This window comes from Bubalus bubalis, chromosome 19 (genome assembly GCF_019923935.1).
Source record: "Bubalus bubalis isolate 160015118507 breed Murrah chromosome 19, NDDB_SH_1, whole genome shotgun sequence".
Lineage (NCBI taxonomy): Eukaryota > Metazoa > Chordata > Mammalia > Artiodactyla > Bovidae > Bubalus > Bubalus bubalis.
In genome coordinates, this window is record NC_059175.1 from 16,243,168 (window position 1) to 16,268,744 (window position 25,577).

A 25,577-nucleotide genomic window follows, 5' to 3' on the forward strand; every position below is an offset into this window, starting at 1 on the left:
AGTAAACAAGAAGGACTATGTAAAGCTATAATGTCTTTACACAACAAAGAAAACCATTAACAAAATGAAAAGCAACCTATTAAATGGCAGGTTACCAAAATATTTTCAAATTATACATCTGATAAGAGGTTAATATTAAAGCATACCTTGTTTATGAAAGCGAGTTAGCCACTCAGTCATGTCCGACTCTTTGCAACCCCATGGACTGTAGCCTGCCAGGCTCCTCTGTCCATGGAATTCTCCAGGCAAGAATACTGGAGTGGATTGCTACTTTCTCCATTCAGCCCACTCACTCCCTCCCTCCCCCACTGTGTGCACAAGTTCATTCTCTACATCTGCATCTCCATTCCTTCCCTGCAAATAAGTTCATCAATACCATTTTTCTAGATTTCATATATATACATAAATATATTTCTTTTTCTCTTTCTAACTTACTTCACTCTGTATAACAGGTTCTAGGCTCATCCATCTCATTAGAACTGACTCAAATTCATTCTTTTTTATGGCTGAATAATATTTCATTGTATATATGTATCACATCTTCTTTATCCATTTATCTGTTGATGGAAATCTGGGTTGCTTCCATGTCCTAGCTATTGCAAATAGTGCTGCAATTAACACTGGGGTACATGTGTCTCTTAGAATTGTGGTTTTCTCAGGGTATATGCCCTGTAGTGGGGATGCTGAATCATATGGTAGATCTATTTCTAGTTTTTTAAGGAATCGCCTTATTTTTCTCCATAACAGCTATATTGGTTTACATTCCCACCAATAGTATAGGAGTGTTCCCTCTTCTCCACATCCTCTTCAGCATTTTATCCAGAATATATAAGAAGCTCATACAGCTCAATTTTAGGGAAACAAACAACCCAATAAAAAAAATGGGCAGAAGACCTAATCAGACATTTTTCCAGACATACAGATGGCCAATAAACACATGAAAAGGTGCTCAACGTCATTAAATATTTGAGAAATGCAAATTAAAACTGTAATGAAATATCACTTTATACCAGTCAGAATGACCATCATCAAAAAATCTACAAAATAAGAGTAGATCTTAAATGTTCTCATTACACAAAAGAAATTATAATTATGTGACATATTAGAGGTAACATAGCTAACAATCTGGTAGCAGTCATTTTGCAATATATGAGTGTATGATATCAACATGTACATCCTAAACTTATATGACATTATATGTTAATAAAACTAGGGTAGAATTGAGGCTCTCAGAATATGTAGCCTGTAGAAAACATATACAATCTTTTCTCTGTTTGCTTTACTCAATTGTTATACACATAATAAAAGTTTATATCAAATGTTCAAGTCTCTCATATTTCAATGCCTTTCAAGAATAATAATAATGCTTTGAAATAATAATAATATTACTTCAAGAACAATAACATAGGGTACAGTATAACCTTAATAAGTACATACTTTGATGTTTATTAGATATTCTGATTTTGTATTTACAATAGGGGTAAAATTGCTTAAGAGCAAATACATAAGAGTGTGTCTAGAAAATCAATGTTTCCAAAAAAAAGTATTAAAATTATGTCTTCTTTATCAGATAGAATAAATACCATTACCTAGTTATCTGCTGCTGAAGAGATAGATGGCTTTATTTAGTCTGTCTACACAGTTCAAAGAGAGCCCAGTAGCTGTCATTTTTCTAATATTATGTGTGAAATACAAGAACTACTGCCAAAGGGGATTACTCCAGGGAGAGAGAAAGATCAAATGGTTAATGAAAATTGATTTCATAAGATAATACCTTTCATAGATACAGTGCTAGCTTCTGAGTTATTTAACATCCTATTGAAATCACAAGTATTTCCATGACAGGAGAGGGAAAGAGAGAGAGAGAGAAATTTTATATCAAAAAGTACCACTAAAAAAAAAAAAAAAGTACCACTAAATTATGAGACCTTTCAGGATTTGAAATGTACCTTATGTTTTTACATCAGATAAATGAACTTATTTTTAATCTGGTAAGCTAGTATATATTTTTTTATATATACCAATTCTGGTGAGCTAACATATACATATATTCAGTCTGTAGGTGACATGTCACATCTTTTTCTCAATAGATTAGTTGTACTTTAAGAACACTTCCAGTTGAACAGTTTAGTCTATTTGTTTTATCTTTATGTGTCTTTAGTAGCTTGGGTTCATATATGTAATAGCTTTCCTCATTACGGGTGGTTGGAGGTTACTGACAGAAAGATTTTGAAAACTTAATACACTCTATTTAAAGTTGGAAAAGGGTAGTTCTTAGGGATGACTGATTTGGACTATATTAAAATGCAAAGAGAGAAGAAATAATTTTTTTTTTCCCAGAATAAGGTGATTTCATTAGGCTGCTTGTAAATAGAAATACTTTCCTGGAGACTCTCAACATTAATTAGACTAATTTTTCTGGGTGATGATCCTTCAGACTTGAGTGGGAAAGAAATGTCAAATGGCTATTTTCTCATTTTTATAAGATTCTTTTCCCACATGTTACTATTAATGAAATCAGAATGTGATTTGTAGTGAGAGGCAAATTTAATTGAATGTTTCATTCATGATTCCCCTTCTCCTTCAAAAAGCTGTTGCTCAGTCACTAAGTGGTGTCTGACTCTTTGTGACCCCATGGACTGCAGCACACCAGTCTCCTCTGTCCTCCTCTATCTCCCAGAGTTTGCTCAAATTCATGTCCATTGAGTCGGTGATGCTATCTAACCATCTCCTTTGCTTCCACCTTCTATTTTGGCCTTCAGTCTTTCCCTTCTAAAAGAGCAACTACCAATTTGATGATGCACCTTACAATGTACACTGACTTAAAACCCCAGAAACATGCTGCTGCTGCTAAGTCACTTCAGTCATGTGTGACTCTTTGCGACTCCAAGGACTGTAGCCCACCAGGCTCCTCTGTCCACGAGATTCTCCAGGCAAGAATACTGGAGTGGGTTGCCATTTCCTTCTCCAGAGGATCTTCCCAACACAGGGATCAAACCCACATCTCTTAGGTCTCCTGCACTGGTAGGCAGGTTCTTTACCACTAGCGCCACCTGGGAAGCCCATGGATGAACCTATTTGTGACTGGTGGACAGGCAAGTCAATGTTTAAGAAGAATAAGCTGACAGAAAACCAGGGTAATGTCATCCTTATCTAGGAGGACGTTGTGCCTCACATCGTCAGGCAGAATGGTACTTATTCCTTATTACCTCCCTCCGCTTCCTCTAGTTCCTCCATCATCATCATCACTACTATCAACTGAACAGCTACCTGTAGCAGGCACTGTCCTTTTAACAGATGACCTCCACGTGCATCATATAAATCAATTTGTCCTCAGTCCTAGCTGCACCTTAGAATATCAGGAGCTTTTAAAAATACAACTGTCAAAAAAAAAAGCTGTCCAGGCCCATTACAGAGCAGTTGTTTCAGAATCTTTGAGGGTAAGCCCTTCATATCCGTATTTTTTTAATCTTCCCAAGCGAGCCTGATGCACACTGAATACTGAGAGTCACTGTTTTTCTGTGTTGCCGCCAAGCAGCAACGAGTACTTGGAACAGAAGCTACACTGACTCATGGCATATGCTTTCCAATCTCAAGAGATAATACTTCCTGAAATGTATAAAGCACAAGAGAAAAGGAGCCCAATAAAAGGAATCACTCCCCTAGTGCTTTTAAAAGGGAAATGACCACAGAATAGGTTTGAAATTAATTCCTCTGAGAACCAGCTAATAGCACCGATAACTACCAGGTCTTCAAGCACTCAGCCTTAGACTCCAACTTTCGGGATACCTGTCATTCATTATCATTAGTGTCAAATTTTTAGTCACACCTAGCAGATAAAAGGAAATGGCAACCCACTCCAGTACTCTTGCCTGGAAAATTCCATGGATGGAGGAGCCTGGTAGGCTACAGTCCACGGGATCGCAGAGTCGGACATGACTCAACAACTTCACTGGTGGTGGTAGCAGATAAAAGATGCTGGCTGCTCGGAGATAAGTGCCACAGTGAAACCAAGAAACTGTTTGGAACCCTAAGCTTCCATGGTCCATAACCCAAAATATTCCTGGAAATATACCTGTCATCAGTTGCTACCCTTCACCATGAGTCCCATTTTAGAGGAATACGTCACTTTGTAACAGTACCCTGGCTCATCAGAGGTGTCTTCTTGGAAGCCTGTCCCTCACACAGTAACTTTCATCTGTTGACAAGCTAATAATTTCACCTGCCATCACAGCAAATTCTCTTTCACCAAAGTGACTCTGGAGGAACACCAATAAAATGCCCAGATTCTAACACAATTCTGTTTTCTCCTTTCTCCCAGGAAGAGAAAGATGCTACATTACACATAGTGTGAGGGACTACTCTGTCAGCATTCAGTAGGAAATGGAGAAAGGAAATATACTTTCTTATTTTGATTATTTTACAGTAGTACAGTTTTAGCAACATGTTCACTGGCAACATACAGAATCTTTCGGCTGAGGAATTTATTCCATGTGAGAAGTACATGATGGCACCATCACACACTCATTGAAGAGTTACCTACAAAAGGCCATATGTCTATTAATCACAGGAAACGTGCCAGATCATGCACACATATGTGGAGTGGAGACACTCCGTTCCAAGTAGTTGCTACATTACTTTGTGATCAACACTTTTAATTTTCCTAGAATTGTGGAAATGCTTAGAGTTTTTTTCTTACAGGTCCACAACAGCAGAAGAGGTGCTTGTGTACTGTGGACAGTTTCCTTCAGGACCTGCACTTCGTTTCTAATTAGAACAATAAAAAATTCAATAAGGCATGTGCTCAGATGCTCAGTCATGTCTGACTCTTTGAAAGCCCATGGACTGTAGCCTGCCAGGCTCCTCTGTCCCTGGAATTCTCCAGGCATGGATACTGCAGTGGGTAGCCATTCCCTTCTCCAGGGGATCTTCCCTACCCAGGGATCAAACCTCGGTCTCCTGCATTGGCAGGAGGATTCTTTACCATTTGAGCCACCAGGGAAACCCAAAGATTACTTCTCGTTCCTGTACTAGGAGTCAAACCTGGGCCGCCTGGGTGAAAACCAGGAATCCTAACCACTAAAGCATATGCTAAAGAAACAAGGTTTAAATATTTATTCCTAATTATACATAGTGTGTGTGGGGTGGGGATGGCAATCAGTCATTAATGAAGAACACACTGAGCACCATCCAGGTCAAAATGCAGTGAGTCAGGGACTCTTACAGTTCCCAGTCACTGTTTTCTTCAAGGGACTTACAAGAAAGTAAAGGAGATTTCCATCCTAAAAGTAACTGTTTTCAGAAATGGTTTGTAAGGAAGGCAAATTAGCAAACTGAGCACCCAGCAAAATCCTGAATTGCTGTGCCTGAGCCCTTTTTCCTCATTATTAAAATAAAATATCTGCTAGTAACATATAAAATACCTTAAACTGAGAAAAAGAATATTTTGCGTTGTTACATCTGTTACCATAAGCACATTAGCTTACAAGCGATTAATAAATGAAGGAATGATCTCAGAATAAAACAGAGGTTGCCCTGGTTTACACATGATTATTTTTAGCCCATGACGAATTTGTGCCAGCCAGAATTCACAGCTAAAATCACACAATACTAGCACAGCCAAGTACACTAAGCCACTGTTCACGTGGCCCTTGTCCCTCCTCAAGATTCACTTCAGTCATGTTCTCTGTCTTGGAAGAGTTATTGCAGGTTCTCCCAGATGTTTGTACATTTTGCTCATCTCCCTAACTCAGCAGCCTTGATCATTCCTTCTGTGTTCTCTCCCATCAAAGTATCTATTTTTAAGGTAAAGTCTTAAATTCAACTTATTATTTCTCATTTTTTAAGAATTTTCAAATCTTTTGAGACTATACCAAAATGTATAAAAGGATTATTCTAGTTTTCATTAGTCCTTTGGTCACAAAGTTGCATAGGTTTTGAGTGATCTGCTCCCAACTCATTTTCCCCCTGAGTTCTGGTACCTTTAGTGCATGACTTTTCAGGAACACACAGATGGGCCACATGGGAGCTCAAAGAAGGCACATCACCTTGGGTGCTGGAAGATGCTTAGGGACCATCCTACAGCCACAGAGCCTGAGTCAGATGTTACAGGAAGAGAAGGACTCAGTTCAGAACAGAGGAGGCAAGAGGTGGGAGGAGCAGTAGGAGAAGAGGGAGAAGCCATCAGTGCAAACCACGTGTGCAAAACCAGCAGCAAAATGAGACCAAAAGGGGAACATATTTTACATTACATTTGTCCAGGATATAAAGGCCTATGAGCTTAAAGTTTTTTTCTGTAAAGAGTCAAGAGCCGCTTGAGGGGCCAGAGGCCCTTCTCATGTGGCTCTAGTGGTAAAGAACCCGCCGGCCAATGCAGGAGACGTAAAAGATGCGGTTCCATCCCTGGGTGGGGAAGATCCCCTGGAGGAGGGCATGGCAACCCACTCCATGGACAGGGGAGCCTGGCAAGCTACATACAGTCCATAGGGTCACAAAGAGTCAGACACAACTAACGTGACTTAGCTTGCACACAGGGACTAGAGCATTGACACAGCAACTCCCTTTGGTGCAGCAAGGGCCTCTGGAAGCAGTCTCAGTTCAGTTCAGTCCAGTCGCTCAGTCGTGTCTGACTCTCTGCGACCCCATGAATCGCAGCACACCAGGCCTCCCTGTCCATCACCAACTCCCGGAGTTCACTCAGACTCACATTCATCGAGTCAGTGATGCCATCCAGCCATCTCATCCTCTGTAGGCCCCTTCTCCTCCTGCCCTCAATCCTTCCCAGCATCAGAGTCTAACAGTCTAGTCTATCCCTATTCTTTTATGTTCAAAAAACTGAGATCCAGGTAAGTTACTGACCTATTCATAATCTCATTTATTCATAATATCTCCTGGTTCCCAGGCCAAAGCTCATATGACAATATCCATGTAACACAAAATGAATTTTTAAAATAATATGACTATTGCCATAGTCAATAATCCAAAAGTCAGTGAGGACCTAGACTGTGAGGTATTGGTAGAAACAGAAGGAAAGGGAATATATTCATGAGACCTTATGAAGAAAGGATCTATAGTTAAGCCTGGTAAATGGCCAATGAGGGGTCAGTGTTTCCTAAAGTAGAAACATGATATATGTCATTATGTACATAATAAATCACAACAGGTAATTCATGTCTCTCTTTTGTGATATCACATAAACTATTAAGGTGATATTTGCAGGGTTGAAGGGTTAAAATGTAGACAGTATGTGGCTCACCTCTGAAAATTAAGATTGGAAAAACACAAAAGGAAAAGCTATATAGGATGATGAAATTATTCCATGAAGACGAATCAAGACTATCTTCTGCTCTGCATTTCCCAGGAAGGAAGCTACCAAGCAAGACCCTCCTCCCTCCACAATCCGGCTGACTAGGAAGAGAGAGTCAAGGAAGACTCTCCAGTTGTGCGAGGAAGCCGGTCCTTCAACACAGGGCAGCAAGCCACACCCACGTAGCATTTACACAGCCTCAGGCAAGATGCCACCTGGGAGCTGAGCTTGTCCCCTAGGGAGACTTCACCAGAGTGACATTTCCTTGGGGAAGCCCAGCTTTTATATCTAAAATTTTGTCAGTGTTTCCAGAGGTCATCATTTTCTAAGGGACTGACAGCATTCTCTTATGCTAACCAAACTCAAAAAAAGACAACTGCATTCACCAAAATACCAATGAGGAAAAAGCAGACTCAATACCCATGGTCATTCATCTATTTGGGAAGCCAAACACAATCAGAAAGTTGTGCAGCATGCATGAAAGCTGTGGAAGGGGAATGATGCAAAGGACCTTATAGTCCATGAACCAAAGACAGCCTCAGGCATCCACGTGTGCACCAATGTAGTTCTGCCAAACAGGTCAGGACACGCATGTTCACTCGTGACAGCTGACATGAACTGATTTCAAAGAAACATTTTCATAAACTGTTTCATAAAGAATGAATTAATTTTTGAGCAATTTTAAGTAACAGTATAAAAACTGCAATTAGAATCTTTACATTTTAAGTGAGTTTAAGATAGTCAAAGGAATAATTTACTTTGTTAAAAGTTCCTGTTTGTTAAAACTACTCTGTGAACTCTTTCCAGGTAATTTCAGATTAATCTGATAACTGTTGCTAATTAGACTAGGAAGGAAATTAGTGAATTAATTGTGGTAATCTTGAAACAACAGTCTCCCAGAAGAAAGAAGGCTTGCTTAAAAAGGCTTCCTTCAGAAATACAGAAAATATATCAAAATTGAACAGGGAAGTCTGGAGAGAGAAACACAACATTATCAGAGGAAAAAGCAAGCTCCTTAATACTGCCTCCCTAACTTATGGAAGAATATTAGACTAAAAACTAAAAAATAGATGTTTCATTCAGTGAAATTTATTCAAAGTGTACTATTAAAATTAAGAGCACAAAAGTGTACATCAAATTAAAATCTTACATAGTCTCTGCACAATCTCATAATTCTATATTTGACCGTTTTCACCATTCCAAACTTGACTTGGAAATTTAGATGTTTTCAAATTTTTCATCTTTCTTATTGAAACAAGCTTCCATTTTATCTAATATGATAAAATGATAAAAATATCAAATTAAGGTAATGAGTTTTACTGTCTGCTAATGTTGCCAGGGAAGTTCCCCTGGAGGAGGGCACGACAACCCACTCCAGTATTTTGTCCATGGGACAATCCCATGGACAAAAGAGCCTGGCAGGCTACAGTCGATGGGGTCGCAGAGTTGGACACAACTGGAGTGACTTAGCAGCAGCAGCACTGTTGCAAGGATACCCTCCTTGTCAGATACTTTCAGGTTCTGTGGAGGAATTTTCTTGGAAAAAAACATACAAGCTCAGCAAACTGCCTGACGTGGCTGCTATTCCTAAGAGTTTTGGATTTTCCTTGTGATTTTGACTTTAGAATGTAGCCATCTCCTTACCAGATCCTTCTATGTAATATTCATCTTCATGGTGACTATGATAGCAATATGCTGTCAGTCTGGTTTTCCTGAATAGAGAAAAAGTGACTATTGCAGGGATGAGGAGATATTTGGGCAGAACATATACACAATAGGAAATGTAATCAGAGAAAACCCAAGTTCAGCTTTGTCTCCCTCTCTATTAGAAAGAATTCTAACTGTTAGGTTAATTCATCCTACCATTTCCCTGTGGGCTGCCCTGGTGGCTCAGTGGTTAGAGAATCCACCTGCCAATGCAGGAGACATAAGTTCGATCCCTGACTCGGGAAGATCCCCTGGAGAAGGAAACAGCAATACCACTCCAGTATTCTTGCCTGGGAAATCCCATGGAGAGAGGAGCCTGGCAGGCTACAGTCCATGGCATCACAAAGAGTCAAAAATGACTTAACAACTAAAGAACCATTTCCCTAGCCTGGAAAACTCCTTCTTGGAAGTAGATAGCTTCTCTCTTGGTTTCCTTCACAATTTTTTTTTTTTCTTTTCTATCACCACCCACTTTTCTGGTTGAATTCTTCTCTTCTAGGTATTCAGACAATCTTTCCATCCTAGTTCTTTAATTACTACTCTCATTTACCTACTAATACACCACATAAATATTTCCTAGGCAAAACGACTGTGCTAGAGATTGGTGACAATATAAAAATATAATACTCTAGCCTCCAAATGCTATGCTATAAGTAGGAAGATAAAATAGATCCATGATACAGTTAGACAAAATACAGATTATCCAAATAGATTCTATTCCACCAATATGTAAAGAATGCAGGCAGCACTTCTAGAATTCAGAGACTGAGAAGATGAGTGTGGGCAAGGGGGACTAGTAGCAGTATGGGATGAAACAAGACAGCCTAATTTGGGGCGGCAGACTTTTTGACACTGCTGAATTCTCAGTGATGGAAAGACTATGGCATCTTCCTGCCATCTAAAAATTGACACTTGCTATCTGCCTCTATGGGCTTCCCTGGTGGCTCAGTCAATAAAGAATCCTCCTGCAATGCAGGAGACCCAGGTTGGATCCCTGGGTCTGGAAGATCTCCTGGAGAAGGGAATGGCTACCCACTCCAGTATTCTTGCCTGGAGAATTCCATGGACAGAGGAGCCTGGTGGAACACACTCCATGGACTGACAAGAGTCGGACACGACTTAGCGACTAAACCACCAGCCACCTGCCTCTCCAAAGAGTAAGTCACTAGCCACTGCAGCCACTGACCTTCAGCACACCCTGAAAGGAGTTCAGGGTGGAAACCAAGAATAAGGCACACTGTGGTCTGGGGAAAAATTGGCAGAAAAGGCCTTCAGATAGCTACATACTTTCAGGAGGAGGTTTTATAAGCCCAAGTTCTTGCATCTCCTTATACCTAGAAAAGCACTAAAATCAATGGTGACATCTGCTCCTCGTGACAAATCCTCTGCCAAATGTGTACTTGAAGGCATGTACCCCTCCTTCACTGAAACCTATATAACACTGACCTCCCCTACCTCTTTGGAGCAGTTCCTCAGAGCCATCGGAGATGCTGTCTTGAGCTAAACTCCTCATTTTGGCCCAAATAAAACATAACTCACGACTCTCACATTGGACATTTTTTTTTCAGATGATATTCCATAAAAATGTGTTTTTAAATCTGCAAGTGGTGTAAAATAGAGAGTGAGAGTCAGATCAACCACTTCAAACCCTGAGTCTGCTTCCCAACAAATACAGGCAAGTAACATAACTTCTCTGTAACAGTTTCTTCATCAGTAATACAGAGCTGTGCTAAGGATAAAATAATGTGTATAAAATACTTAATACTCTGCCTCACCCAGAGCAGGTACCATATACATGTTGGCTGTTGCTGTAATTATTTATTGCTAATCACGCCAAGGACTTCTAGAATCACATACACATTTCTAGAAATACCCCTGGTCACAAAGATGTGGATCTTGTTTTGAACGTACAAGATAACGCCACTTTCCCGTGTGAGTAACCAGATTCAATCAACACAGTTATTGTGATGAAGGGAGCTTAAGAGTATAAGGAGGAAAAAAGAGAATTGGGGAAACAGATGATGGTGATCAGATCTCCAAATTTAGATCACACTTTCCAAACCAGCTCAAACTACAATCCCTTGAGCCTTGATTTAATCACAGAATGTGTACAGCTTTCATCTCTTCATATATTGGTAAAGAAAAAAATTCACAAATGCTAAAGTCATTTTCCAAAAGAGTTTTCTTGCCTCCAACTCCCTTAATTTCAAAAGCTGGCTTCGAAGCACAGCTGGTTTTTCTAACCACCTTTCTCTTTTGCATGTAAAACTCTGCCTCACCTTACATTCTTGATGAATATCAATAAGATGCTTTAACTTTTATCATGATGAGTCCCAGAAGAATGCCGCCTACTCTGTTCTTTGATGCCTTGACTGGCATTTAAAAGCATTGTGGGCGACAGCCGGACAAAGCTTTATGGTGGCAGCTGAAGAGGGTGAAGGTCTTTGACATTTAGCATGAATGCCTCAAAATGTGATTTTTAGGGGAGCATTTGGAGAGAGAATTCATGAGCTGAGAGTGCCCATGAGATGGAAAAACATGGTATGTTCAGATGGAGATGAGACCTGTCATCAGTAAATGTGATGGAGGGTGTAAGAGGACAGCAAGAAGTTTACTTGCTTTCAAGTCTTTGTTTACTTTAAATGTTCATTTCAATATCACATTTATATGTCATTCTGTTAAGGAGACCTAGGAAGTTCAACTAACCTGAATACTAAGCATGTGAAACACTTCGGAGGAAGATAAAACACAAATTGAAAGTTATCATTGTTATCACCATCATCATCAGGATAGAAGCAGTATCCATGCTGTGTAACATGTTGAACATGTTTCAGATGTTGAGAAAGAAAATATATTCAGAACACCACTGAAGAACCACTATAAATCTCTATCTTTAAAAGAGATAAAGAAAGTGTCCACAGAGAGTAGAGAGACAGACAGGGGGAAATGAGAGGGTGCAAATGGAAAAGGGAAGTTAATAAACAGATCAGAACTGAACAAAGCAATATTTACCCCTTGTTGCTGAATATTGGCAGTGGGGAGTTCAGAATAGGTTTCTTATTCCCTTTTAAAGCTCACCCTTCCTATGCCAAATGTTGCAACTGCTGAAAAGAAGTGAGAATGCTACAAATCCAACATACTTTTCAAAATTCTCTAGGATGATGCATAACACAGAATTTAAATCTTGGATTTACTGGATTTAAGGGATGTGTGTGATTGTAGGTGGTATAACAGCATTAAAGATAGGAGCATCAGAATGATCATAAGCACCGGTATTATTCAGAAGAACAGTAACAACGTTCACTAATTTTAGACTAACATGATACACATGTAATTTACAATATCTAGGATAACTACTGAAAGAATATACAGGAAGTATGCAAACTCCAAACAGTAAAAAGAAGTTAGCTAGAATGAGAAAAAAAAATCCCAGAAGAATGTAATAAAGAAGAAAAAGCCCAATAATCAAACAGAAAACTCATAATATACTAGGCAAATATTGACCAAAAATGATGTGGCACATAAAACAGATTTTACAACAAAATATAAAACCAGAAATAAAGACAATTATTACATATAAACTAATAAAATGCTCAGTTTACTCATGAATACTTAATAACATGGTCTTACATAAATAATAACAAAAACTGATAAAAATATTAGGGGAAATCACAGTGGGGGATTTTCACATACTTATTTTTTTAACAAAACAAGAAAAATATAATCAGGAAGCACACAGGTGAATTAAACAGTACAATTGACAAGTTTGATGATGATGAACACACTACATTTGGAAAATAAACCTATATTTTTCAAGTATATATGGAACATTCCAAAATTTGACTAGGTACTTCACCAATGTAATTAAGTTATAAATCAATAACAAGAAGATAAGTTAGAAAGCATATGAATACTTTCTAAGCAAAGAGGAAATGAAAAAAATCATAATGGATATCAGAATATGTTTATACTAAATAATATAAATGTCAAATATTAAAACATGAGGCGAATTTGTTGTTTTTTAGTCACCAAGTCGTATCTAACTCTTTGTGACCCCATGGATGGTAGCGCTCCAGGCTTCCCTGTCCTTCACTATCTCCCAGTTTGCTCAAACTCATGTCTATTGAGTTGGTGATGCCATCTAACCACCTCATCCTCTGTTTCCCCTTCTCCTGCCTTCAATCTTTCCCAGCCTCAGGGTCTTTTCCAATGAGTAGGCTCTTCGCTTCAGGTGGCCAAAGTATTGTAGCTTCAGCTTCAGCATCAGTCCTTCCAATGAATATTCAGGGTTGACTGGTTTGATATTAGGATTGACTGGTTTGCATACCAAGGGGAATATGCATATCAGTAAATACTTACATTAGGAAAACTAAGGTCTTATAATTAATGAGAGCTACCTAAGAAAGTAGAAAGGAGCAGTATAACAAACCTTTAAAAAGTTACAGAAGCAGGAGTTATAGAGTTGGGTGGATTCCACCCCCAAAGAAATAAATATAAAATGGCCATTGTGTCTAAATTGGCTAGAGCAGGACTCTGGAAATTGACTAAAAGCAAGCAACAAATGAAGAAATGTTTATTCATAACTGTTAGAAATGTGGGTAAGAACAGTGTCATTCTGAGGCCTCCAAGAGTGGGACTGTTCCCCTTCCCAACCCCCTCATTCACTTAGAATGAAAGTTATACCAGAGTGGGGCTGGGCATGAAAACCAGCCAGTTTGCTGCCATAAAGAAAGGATCTGAATGGTATGGGTGATGAAAAGCCCTGCTAGAAACATTGATAGTATAAGTATCACACTTGGTAGGAAACAGGAAATCACGGATCTGCAGCCTAGATAGTTTTGGTTGGGATAAATGATGGACTGCCAGAAACTTAGTGGGAAGGTCCCAGAAATGACAGAGTTATAGAAGGATTAGACATGCTCTCTGTAAATTCCTGGATAGCTGTGAGAATACATATACAAACAGGGGAACTGCAAAAGACTCAAGCCTAAAATAAAAACCAGGACAGACTTGATAACTGGCTGAACTTTAAACAAACTCCCCAAACCATATCCAATGAGACCCATCCACGAGGGTGGAAGACTTATAGTTTTGAGGTGTTTGAGCAAAATCATTAAATTTTAATCATATAAATACACCTACGCCAGCAATTCATTCTCAAGTAGCCAAAGAAATGAAAACATATGTCCACTCAGAGACATGTATGCAAAGGTTTATAGCAGTATTAATAATAGCAGCTCAACACTAGAAACAACCCAAATGTCCATCCAATCATAGATGAATAAACAAAATATTTCACACCCATACAATGGAATATTGATCATTATTAGTAATAAAAAGACACAAACTACTGATACATGCTACAACTTGTATGCACTGAAAAATAGCTATAATAGTCAAAAGAATTCAGACACAAAAGACTACACATTACATAATTCTACTTACAGCTGAATAGTCCTATAATCATTTAGGAAAGTGAATCTCAAACACACATTGTATAAGCACTCTGGAAGACAGTTTGACACTTTCTAAAAAGTTTAAACATACACATATCATAGGACCCAGCAACCTCACCCATGGGTATTGACAATGGGGAAATAAAAATTTAGGTTCACATAAATACTTAAACATAAGTATTGATAGGAGCTCTGTTCACCCCAAACTGGAAAGAACCCAAATGTCTTTCAATCAGTAAATGGATAAACAAACTATGGTTATTTCCATTTAATGGAATATTAATCAGCAGAGAAAAAGGAAAAACTATTGATACATGCAGCAACCTGAATGGACCTCAGAAAAAAGTCAGCTTTGGAAGATTGCAGCTTGTATGATTCCACTTATATGACAGTGTAGGAAAGACAAACAATAGCTATGGAAAATGGGTCAGTGATTGCCAGGGACTGAAAGTGGGAGGAAGATGCTACCATAATTGGGATTGCAGAGGGTGTCTGTCCTGATTTGGTAGTGGCTACATGAATCAGCTCATGTAGTGCATTGAATTATATATAAATCAGTGCAACAGAATTATATACCCCTTCCCAAATTTCAATGTATTACTGTCTACAACATTTTAATGTTTTTAGTTTACCTGTATAGAAGCAGAAATGAACCCTGAGAAACATCCACTTTTATGCCTGTATAACCTATTCTCCACAGAGCGATCAGAGTAGCCCTTTTAAATGCAAATTTGACCAAGTCATGCATCTGCTCAAAACATCCAGGGCCTTCCCAACAATCTTAGAATAAAATTCAAAATCTATAAGGGTTTTGTGATCCTATCCATCCCTCACTCCCTCACTCAATCCTTCCACTCTCACCCTGGCTCCCTCTGCTCCAACCGCACTGACCTTCTTGCTATTCCTCAAAATACACTCCTGCCTCAGGGTCCTCACACTCTCTGTTCCTTTGCCTGGAACACTTCCCTTTGATATCACAGGGCTTGTTGCCTCACTTCAGTCAGGTCTCCATTCATATGTCATCCTTCTAGGCAGGTCTCTGGGACCACCCTAACTCAGCTGCTTCTCTCAGCTGATTGATCAAACCTTATGCCTTCCCCCTCCATTCAATGAGGACGGCACTTCTTGGCTTTTTTTTAAAATGAATTAATTCCCAAAACCTAAAATAGTACTTGGTACATAGTTGGCATTCACATTATTGTTGAATCAATGTACAAAGTAAAATAACTTAAAATGGTAAATTAAAAGATGCTTACTCCTTTGAAGGAAAGTTATGACCCACCTAGATAGCATATTCAAAAGCAGAGACATTACTTTACCAACAAAGATCCATCTAGTCAAGGCTATGGTTTTTCCAATAGTCATGTATGGATGTGAGAGTTGGACTATAAAGAAAGCTGAGTGCAAAAGAATTGATGCTTTTGAACTGTGGTGTTGGAGAAGACTCTTGAGAGTCCCTTGGATGGCAAGGAGATCCAGCCAGTCTATCCTAAGGGAGATCAGTCCTGGGTGTTCATCGGAAGGACTGATGTTGAAGCTGAAACTCCAATATTTCGGCCACCTCATGCAAAGAGTTGACTCATTTGAAAAGACCCTGATGCTGGGAAAGATTGAGGGCAGGAAGAGAAGGGACGACAGAGGATGAGATGGTTGGATGGCATCACCAACTCAATGGACATGAGTTTGGGTAAACTCCAGGACTTCGTGATGGACAGGGAGGCCTGGCGTGCTGTGGTTCATGGGGTCGCAAAGAGGTAGACATGACTGAGCAACTGAACTGAACTGAAGAAAATCACAGGTAACTGTCATCGTCACCTTTGTCCTCATCAGCTCTTTACCTGACCCTTTACCCTACTTCTGCCACCAGTCAATTCTGAAAAATCTTAACTTCCTTCCTTCCTAATAAACTGAGATGGGAGGTCTAGTTTTCATTCCAGTCCCAAAGAAGGGCAATGCCAAAGAACGTTCAAACTACTGTACAACTGCATTCATTTCACATGCTAGCAAAGTAATGCTCAAAATCCTTCAAGATAAGCTTCAACAGTATGTGAACTGAGAACTTCCAGATGTACAAACTGGATTTAGAAAAGGCAGAGGAACCAGAGATAAAATTGCCAACATCTGTTGGATCATAGAAAAAACAAGAAAGTTCTAGTAAAACATCTACTTCTACTTCATTGACTACACTAAAGCCTTTGACTATGTGGATCACAACAAACTGTGGAAAATTCTGAAAGAGATGGGAATACCAGACCACCTGACCTGCCTCATGAGAAATCTGTATGCAGGTCAAGAAGCAACAGTTAGAATCAGACATGGAACAACAGACTGGTTCCAAATTGGGAAAGGAGTACGTCAAGTCTGTATATTGTCACCCTGCTTATTTAGCTTATATGCAGAGTACATCTTGTGAAATGCTGGGCTGGATGAAGCACAATTGGAATCAAGATTGCTGGGAGAAATATCAATAACCTCAGATATGCAGATGATATCACCCTTATGGCAGAAAATGAAGAGGAACTAAAGAGCCTCTTAATGAAGATGAAAGAGGAGAGTGAAAAAGCTTGCTTAAAACTCAGCATTCAAAAAATTAAGTTCATGGCATCAGGTCCCATCACTTCATGGCAAATAGATGGGGAAACAATGGAAACAGTGACAGACTTTATTTCCTTTGGCTCTAAAATCACTGTCGATGGTGCTGCGGCCATGAAATTAAAAGACACTTGCCCCTTGGAAGAAAAGCTATGAAAACCTAGACAATGTATTAAAAAGCAGAGACATTACTTTGCCAACAAAGTCCATCTAGTCAAAACTATGATTTTTCCAGCAGTCATGTACAGAATGTGAGAGCTGGAAAATAAAAAAGGCTGAGCACCGAAGAACTGATGCCTTGAACTGTGGTGTTGGAGAAGACTCTTGAGAGTCCCTTGAACAGCAAGGAGATCAAACCAGTCAGTCCTAAAGGAAATCAACCCTGAATATTCACTGGAAGGACTGAAGCTGAAACTGAAGCTCCAATATTTTGGCCACCTGATGCAAAGAGTTGAGTCATTAGAAAGGACCCTGATGCTGGGAAAGATTGAAAACAGGAGGAGAAGGGGACAACAGAGGATGAGATGGTTAGATAGCATCACTGACTCAATGGAGATGAGTTTGAGCAAACTCCAGGAGATGGTGAAGGACAGGGAAGCCTGGTGTGCTGCCATCCATGGGGTCGTGAAGAGGACACAACTGAGCAACTGAACAACAAGAAAATGTATATTAAAATTCACTGGGAGTTATCTTTTACTTTTTTTGTATTTTTTTTGCTATTCAAATATTACTAAATGTTGCTCTAGCTGCCTATTATTCATTGTCACTGAGGTTTAAATCATTCTTCCACAGTATAAAGAGACACCATTTTAGAGCAAAAGAATAAAAGTCACATCCTTGGTTTCTGTATTTGGGGGTGGGGGAGGGTGTGCTTAGCCATTTACTTTAGGCGTGTTTCACAGAATTCAAGAGAACCCATTTTAGAAAATCACTGCCATCTCATCTCATCATATCTTCAGAATTAAATGACTCATCTTTCGTTTTTTTCTGGAGATAGCTTGTTATAAGCCAGTTCTTTGGACATTGGAACCTACATTTTTGCCTGGAGAGGGACAGAGTACAAAGTCGCACTTGTAAAATCTGAAGCTCTTCAGTTAACAGTTTGTTGCTCTTTCCAGGATTCATGGGTAAATGTTAAACTTTGAAATGTCATTGCTTCCTTGCCAAAAGCCAATCTTTTTTCTGGGAAACTGCTTGTTCTGAGATCACTGATTGTATATTGCACTATATTCCAAACACAGAAAGCCTAGCAATTGTAACATGCCGAGAATAAAACAGAAAAAGTCTCAAAGACAGGTATTTTATAAATAAGAGATGTCTTATATTTCAATAAAAAATAAAGTCTGTCTTCCTTGCTTAAAATATATACTATCTTAAAGTTGATTCCTAGTTTTAAAAGATATTTTCAACAAATGGTAAATTTCAAAAGAAGATGATGCCTTTCACTGTAAAGAGCCTGAAATCATTCATTCATGTTATGTTTTTCAACAACGGGAATATTTTAGAGCTCTGTCATTCTTTAGACTACTGCTTTAGATAAATGTTTACTTTCATTTCATTCAGTGTCACAATTTGTAGCTAAAATTACACCTTCCAGGAAAAAAAAAATCACTGACGATTTAGCTCCTAAGTAAAACGACATGAGCAATCAAAAGAAAATGTAAGGGGAAATCTTCACGATATTGGACTTGGCAACGATATCTTGGATATGACACTGAAAGCAGACAATAAGAGCTAAAATAGACAAATGAGACTACATGAAACTTAAGGATTTGTGTGCATCAAAAGACACAACCAACACAGTGAGAAGACAACCTATGAACTGTAGAAAAGACTTACCAATCATATAGCTGATAAAGGTTAATATATAGAAAAGGTAAATAACTCCTACAACTCAACAACAAAACATCTACCAACCTAATTTTAAAAAGGGGCAAAGGACTTCAGTAGACATGTCTCCAAAGATAATATACAAATGGCCAATGTGTGTATGAAAAGATATTCAACATCACTAGTCATCAGAGAAATGCAAATCAAAACCACAATGAGTGGCTTCACTGGTGGCTCAGTGGAGAAGTCTGCCTGCCAATGCAGAAGACACGGGTTAGATCCCTGATCTGGAAAGATGCCACATGACTTGGAGTGGCTGAGCCCACATGCCACAACTACTGAAGCCTAAGTGCCCTGGAACCCATGCTCTGCAACAAGAGAAGCCAATGAGAAACCTCAGCACCGCAACTAGAGATTAGCCCCTGCAGAAAGGAAGACCCAGCATAGCCAAAAATAAAATAAAATTATATATATTAAAACACACACACACATAACTAGACTGCTTCCCCGGTGGCTCATCAGTAAAGAATTTGCCTGCCAATGCAGGAGATGTGGGTTTGATCTCTGATCTGGGAAGACCCCACATTCCATGGAGCAACTAAGCCCATGCACCACAACTATTGAGCCTGTGCTCTAGAGCCCAGGAGCCAAAACTACTGAGCCCAGGTGCTGCAGCTACTGCAGACTCAGTGCCCTCGAGCCCATGCTGTACAGCGAAAGAAGCCACACAAAGAGAAGCCTGCACACCGCAGCTAGAGAGTAGCTCTCGCTTGCCACAACTAGAGAAAAGTCCATGCAGCAGTGAAGACTCAGCACAGCCAAAAATAAATAAATTTAATTTAAAAACACAATGAGATATCATTCTCCACCCATCAGGATGGCTACTATCAAAAATAAGAGAAAATAACAAACGTTGGTGAGGAGATACAAAATCTGAAACCCTTGTGCACTGCTGATTGTTTTATAAAACCATGCAACAGATACAATAAACATGAGGTTCCTCAAAAAAATTTTTAAATAAAATTCCATATGATCCAGCAATCCCATTTGGGAATATATACTTAAAAGATATTTGCACTTCATGTCCACAGCTGTACTATTCACAATAGCAAAGAGGTGGAAGCAACTCAAAAGTGCAGCAAGCGATGGAACTGATAAACCAAACATGATATACACATGCAATGGAATATTATTCATCCTTAAAAAAGGACAGAAATCTTGTCACATACTACAACAGGGATGAACTTTGAGGACATGATGCTAAGTGAAATAAGCCAGTCACAAAAAGGCAAACACTCTATGACTATTCTAAGAGGTATATAAAGGCAAATGTATATAGAAATTAGCATGGTATTAACAGGATGGGGGAAGCAGCTCAAGGGAAGTGGTTTAATGGGTAGAAAGTTACAAATTTGCAAGAGGAAAAAATCTTGGAGCACTGTTTTACAACAATATGCATATAATTCACACTACTGATCTGTATACTTAAAATGATAAAGGTGGTACCTTATGCTATGTATTTTTACCATAATTTTTTGTAAAGCCACGTGAGCGGTTTAACTGGCCACATTTTCCAAATACTGGGTGTGATCCTTTATGAGAGTGAGTTCTGGACACATGTCCAAGAAAGTCCCCAGCAAAAGAGGCCATTGCTGACCCTTCAACACTCAGCCCAGAATTAAACCAGCATATGATGGCAGAAATGTCCAAAAAAAAAATCACTAGTTACCTATACAACATGATTTAAAGAAATAAAAGTTCTGAATGACTCAAAATATCTGCCCCATAGTCTTTGAAAAAAGTCTCTCTGCCTCTGCATACTATTTCAATTGCTCTCAGTTGAAAACTAGTAGGTACTAATAAGCATCTATTTCCAATGGCAATTAGCAGAAATTAACTTGATCCTATGAAATTTTCCCTTCAACTAACAGAGATTTGCCACAATGAGTATTAGTAAGGACAAACGGATATAAGTGAGGGTCACAGGACACTTTAATAGAAAACCAACCCACATGGACTGTCACAAGTCTGATGCTAGAGGCATCAGGGCAGTAAAATGCACTAAAGAATAGGGAAGAAAACTCAGATAAACTAATGAACTGTTCAGCTGTACATTTGGAAATTCACTGAACCTATTTGGGTCTATGTCCAATAATTGGAGAATTTGAAGCACTGAGTTTAATTACATTTAACTACTGGCAAGTTTAATTATAAGATGAACTGTCTTTATTGCTCAGCATCAGTGAACAAGATATCATTTTTCACCTATTTTTAACACAAAAGTAGTATTTCATGTACTTTATGTATTTAGTATTTTAATACTTTAATGTACTAGTTTCACATAATGAATTGATGGACTATTAGGACAACTTTATTATGGAAATGCATATTAAGGTGACTTTTACTATAAAAATAATAGCAATAAAATATAAATTAAAAGTTCAAATATATTAATCTAGATTTTTTTCAATAGAACTGTTCTTTCTACATTTATTTTTTCTGGTAAATATACTATGGCACCAAATTCTACAGGCCAGTGGTTCTCAAACTAAAATAGGCCTCAGAATCACATCAGACGGTTGGTTAAAATACAGAATGCTGTGCCCAGCCCCAGAGTTTCCTACTCAGTAGTTCTGGGGTAAGGTCCAAGAATTTGAATTTCTAGCATGTTCCCAGGCAATGCTGATACTGCTGATTAGGAACCAGAATTTGGAAACCCTTGCTATAAAAATTGTTACTTTTATATAACAAGCTGAGTAAGTGCCACAGAGAAAATGTTGAGTAAAATGCATTTCTCATTTTAAAAAATATTATTAACTTCAAATTCACTCATTGTTTATAGATAACATGGTTGTTTGGTTGCCTAGGCTTACAGCTTAGTAGACAGCTTATATATCACAGCATAAGGTTTAGCGTAAGGTTCTTATTTCCAGGCTACTGTGTGATGGATCAGCCTGAGGCATGTAGGCATACTGGACTATCCTGTGCGGAGTCCTCTATTATGAAAAGTACATAGAATTCTGTTAAAATTACATGTCGTTTCACAAGTTTGTAAGTGAATGATAAAATGAACAGCAATTTGTCCATGAATAAGAACCATTGCTAGTAAGTGGCCTGTTCAATGTTGCCTTGAAATGTATCAAAACAGAAATTTACCTTTATTTCTAAGGTCACATTGAAGTTCTCCAAAGTCTCTTCATTTTGTTTTGATATGGTGATTTATGGGAAAGAGAGGACCAAAAAAAAAATGATCATATTCATAAACAAGATGTAAAGGTAACATTAACACTAATTTTTAGCAAGATAACCAATATATGTTCATATGACATCAAGGACACATACATAGCACTTTTTTTTTAAGGAAACAGAGTTTTAGCATGTAATATTTTCTTCTCATTTACACTGACAGAATTAAAAAGAAATTATCTGGTAGTGTACAGATTACAAATAAACACCCTTCTAGGCTGCATCTCTCAGCTTCCTTTTTGTTGAAAGGTTAGTAGGCAAGCAGCTCAGTAGTCTCTGAGATGACTTCTCAAAGTTCTTCTGACAATCCTGTCACCTTCTCCCCAAACTAAGCATGGTTTTCATCATGACACATCTCTATGCAGATAGACACTTTGATTGACTTTGCTTTTCCTATTGGGGACAATTTGGAACAATTAACAAAATTTTTATTCATTACCCATGAATTTCATTGTGCTAGGTGTTGAGGTCATACGGATGAATAAATAGATAAGGTCTCTGCCCTTGTATATCAGGTGTGAGGGGTATGGACAGGCACGAAGCCTGCAGGGTAAAGTCTTCTGTATCTATAAAGCTGAGCCAACCTGGAGGTGGAAGGGATTGTCATACTATGCTTAACATGTTCTAGAACATGATGTGTGTGTGTGTGTGTGTGTGTGTGTGTGTAGTGCATGCTCAGTCACTCAGAAATGTCTGACTCATTGCAACCCCATTGACTGTAGCCTGCCAGGCTCCTCTGTCCATGAAATCTTCCATGGCAAGAATACTTAAGTGGGTTGCCATTTCCTACTCCAGGGTATCTGCCTGACCCAGGATCGAACCAGCATCTCTTGAGTCTCCTGCACTGGCAGATGGATTCTTTACCACTGTGCCACCTGGGAAGTTGGAGAACATACTACAGATATCTTTTAAAACATTTGTTAATTAGTTCAGTTGTTTTGTGACTGAAGGAAACTTAAAAAGTGTCAGACATAGTCCTTTGGAGTCATTCCACCCATAAATATTTTATGATCTGACAGAAAATTCACTCATATGACTTTGACTTCCTCATAAATTTCAAAGTTTCCTGGAAAGAAATCATTTCAGATGCCAACTTTCATATGAAAGTTGCTGCCTTCTTTCATGATTCAGAATGCATGTTCTCTTGCATAAAATGTAGCTGTGATAAATATATATACTATTTAACATATTTTTTATTTTATTCAACCATAAAACAACTCACGTTTTTAGGAAATAGAACAAACCAATCGGCAATGTTGGCACTAACTGACAATTTAACTAAATTGCCCAATAAATCAATTCAGTTTTAAAATCTGGCTGATGATTTTTAGAAGGATGCATGTTTCTCTGCATCACTCCAAAATACCTCTAAAACTAAACACGATATTTGATGGGAAGATGTTTGCTCCACTTGAGTCAATAAAACACTTCGGAATGGACTAATTTTCAGTATCTATCCCCCTTAAAGGAAAATGGAATCTATAGTTGCCCTATTCTTCCTGCCTGACAAGAAAATGCTGTGAGTTTACTTGAGCTGAATCACTCCTGGCCACACCTATAGATCTTGGATTCATTCATTCATGTAATCAATCATTCAGCAATCCATTATTGAACAAAACTGTGTGCCAGACAGAATTAGGTGCTAGAACCACAATGATAAACAATAAAAATGACACAATCCCTGCCCCTCTCGTAAACACCACTATTTATCATATTTTCATCAACCGAATAAAAAATTCAAATGTAGCAAATACTACAAGGGAGAGGAGCCTGTTCTCATGAGGGTATAAATAATAGCAGGAATTAGTTTCTCCAAGGATGAGATGTTTAAGCTGACATTAGAAACATAACATGGATATATGGGTTATCAAGGTTGTCAGGGAAAGAGGGCTCTTCTAGTTATTTATCAACAACAAAAAAGCTTATAGCAACATTTTATTGTTATTCCTTAAAATTTTGTGGGTCAGGATTTTAACTGAACAATTTCCTGCTCCATGTGGCATCATGTGGGGTTATCCCATGATATTCAGCTGGCAGCTGGGCTGGAGGGTCCAAGATGGCTTCATTCACATGGCTGGCCTCTAGGCAGGGATGTGCCTGTGAAAACTGGGCTTACCTGGGCCCCTTCTCCAGCCTCCCTTCTATATTCTCTCTCCAGACAGATAGTCAAACTTGTAAAGTGGCAGCTCAGGCTCTAAGAGACTAAGTGGAAGCAATCAGTCCTCTTAAAGTTTAGTGCCAGAGCTATACAACATCACTTCCACTGCACTTCCTTGATCAAAGTAATTATAGTCCAGCCCAGATGCAACAGAAGGAAAATGAACACCATCTCTCAATGGGAGGAGTGTCAAGGAATTTGTGCACATTTTTAATACACCACAATACCACCAAAGGAACTTTCAGGTATATAAAATCACGTGTACAAAGACTTCCTGACAAAACTGGGGATTAGGGATATCCGTGTAGTTTCAGTGCATACATGTAAGCTGAAGCCTGAAGATATATACAGAAACCAGCCTCTGAGCAATGATGAATCATTAAAGAATTTTTTATAAAGAAAATGGTCAGTTTTGCAGTTCAAAGAAATCATAAAGGTGTGAAATACTAATTGGAAGGAGGCCAGAGTGAATGTATGGAGACCAATCAAGAAAACCAGGTAAGAAACTACGGCTGTGACGATGGCATCATTAGAAGTGAATACAAAGATAAATGAAGGATTCAAGAGCTTTATTAGGCAGCGAAGCTAATGAAACTTCATTGATGTACTCAATACAGGAAGTGAAGGATGTTACTGTTGTTTGGTCACTAAGCCGTGTCCGACTCCTAACAACCTCATGGACTGTAACACACACAGACTTCTTTGTCCTCCACTATCTCCTGGAGTTTGCTGAAATTCATGTCCACTGAGTCAATGATGCTATCTAACCATCTCATCCTCTGTCGCCTCCTTCTGCCTTCAATCTTTCCTGATTTAAAACTAAAGAGTCACATGTACATTTCTATTTCTTGAATTTGAAAAGTCATTTAATTAGAACTTCAAGCTACATCCTGTCGGGCTAAAGCAGTGAACAAATCTGATATCTGCCTTATAGATGGGCTGTTATTCTCTGAAGACTTGTGCAAAGAACAAAGACTGTTTTTGCAGTAGCAAAGAATATGAATTAGACATATTTTCAGGACCTTTCAACCCAATTCTGAACTCCATGTCATTTGAACTAAAAGTATCTAAAAAGAAAAACTTCAACTTGTAAAAAAACAAAAACTTAAAGGAAGAACCAGAGCTTCAAGGGCCAGCAATATGTGTATATTTTTAATGGCATGTCAAGTGCCCCAGCAAAAATGATTTAGATAAAAGAAAAGGTTTAAAAATTCATAACTGCCTACTTTTGGTAGAGATGCTATGTAACAAGGATGCTATGCAGCCAGGAAGAATCAGTATG

The 25,577-nt window shown here is 38.6% G+C and overlaps 1 long non-coding RNA gene across 4 annotated transcripts in view; it reads right to left on the reverse strand.

Moving 5' to 3' along the window:
• LOC123330542 overlaps positions 1-25,577 on the reverse strand; it is a 521,303-nt gene that overhangs the window by 321,444 nt on the left and 174,282 nt on the right. Inside the window, exon 3 of one of the 4 annotated variants that reach the window (XR_006546539.2) lies at positions 21,250-22,530. The exons of the other annotated variants lie outside the window; for them this stretch is intronic. This is a non-coding gene — a long non-coding RNA (uncharacterized LOC123330542). Of the gene's footprint in view, positions 1-21,249; positions 22,531-25,577 lie in introns of those variants that run through there. 4 annotated transcript variants of the gene reach the window in all.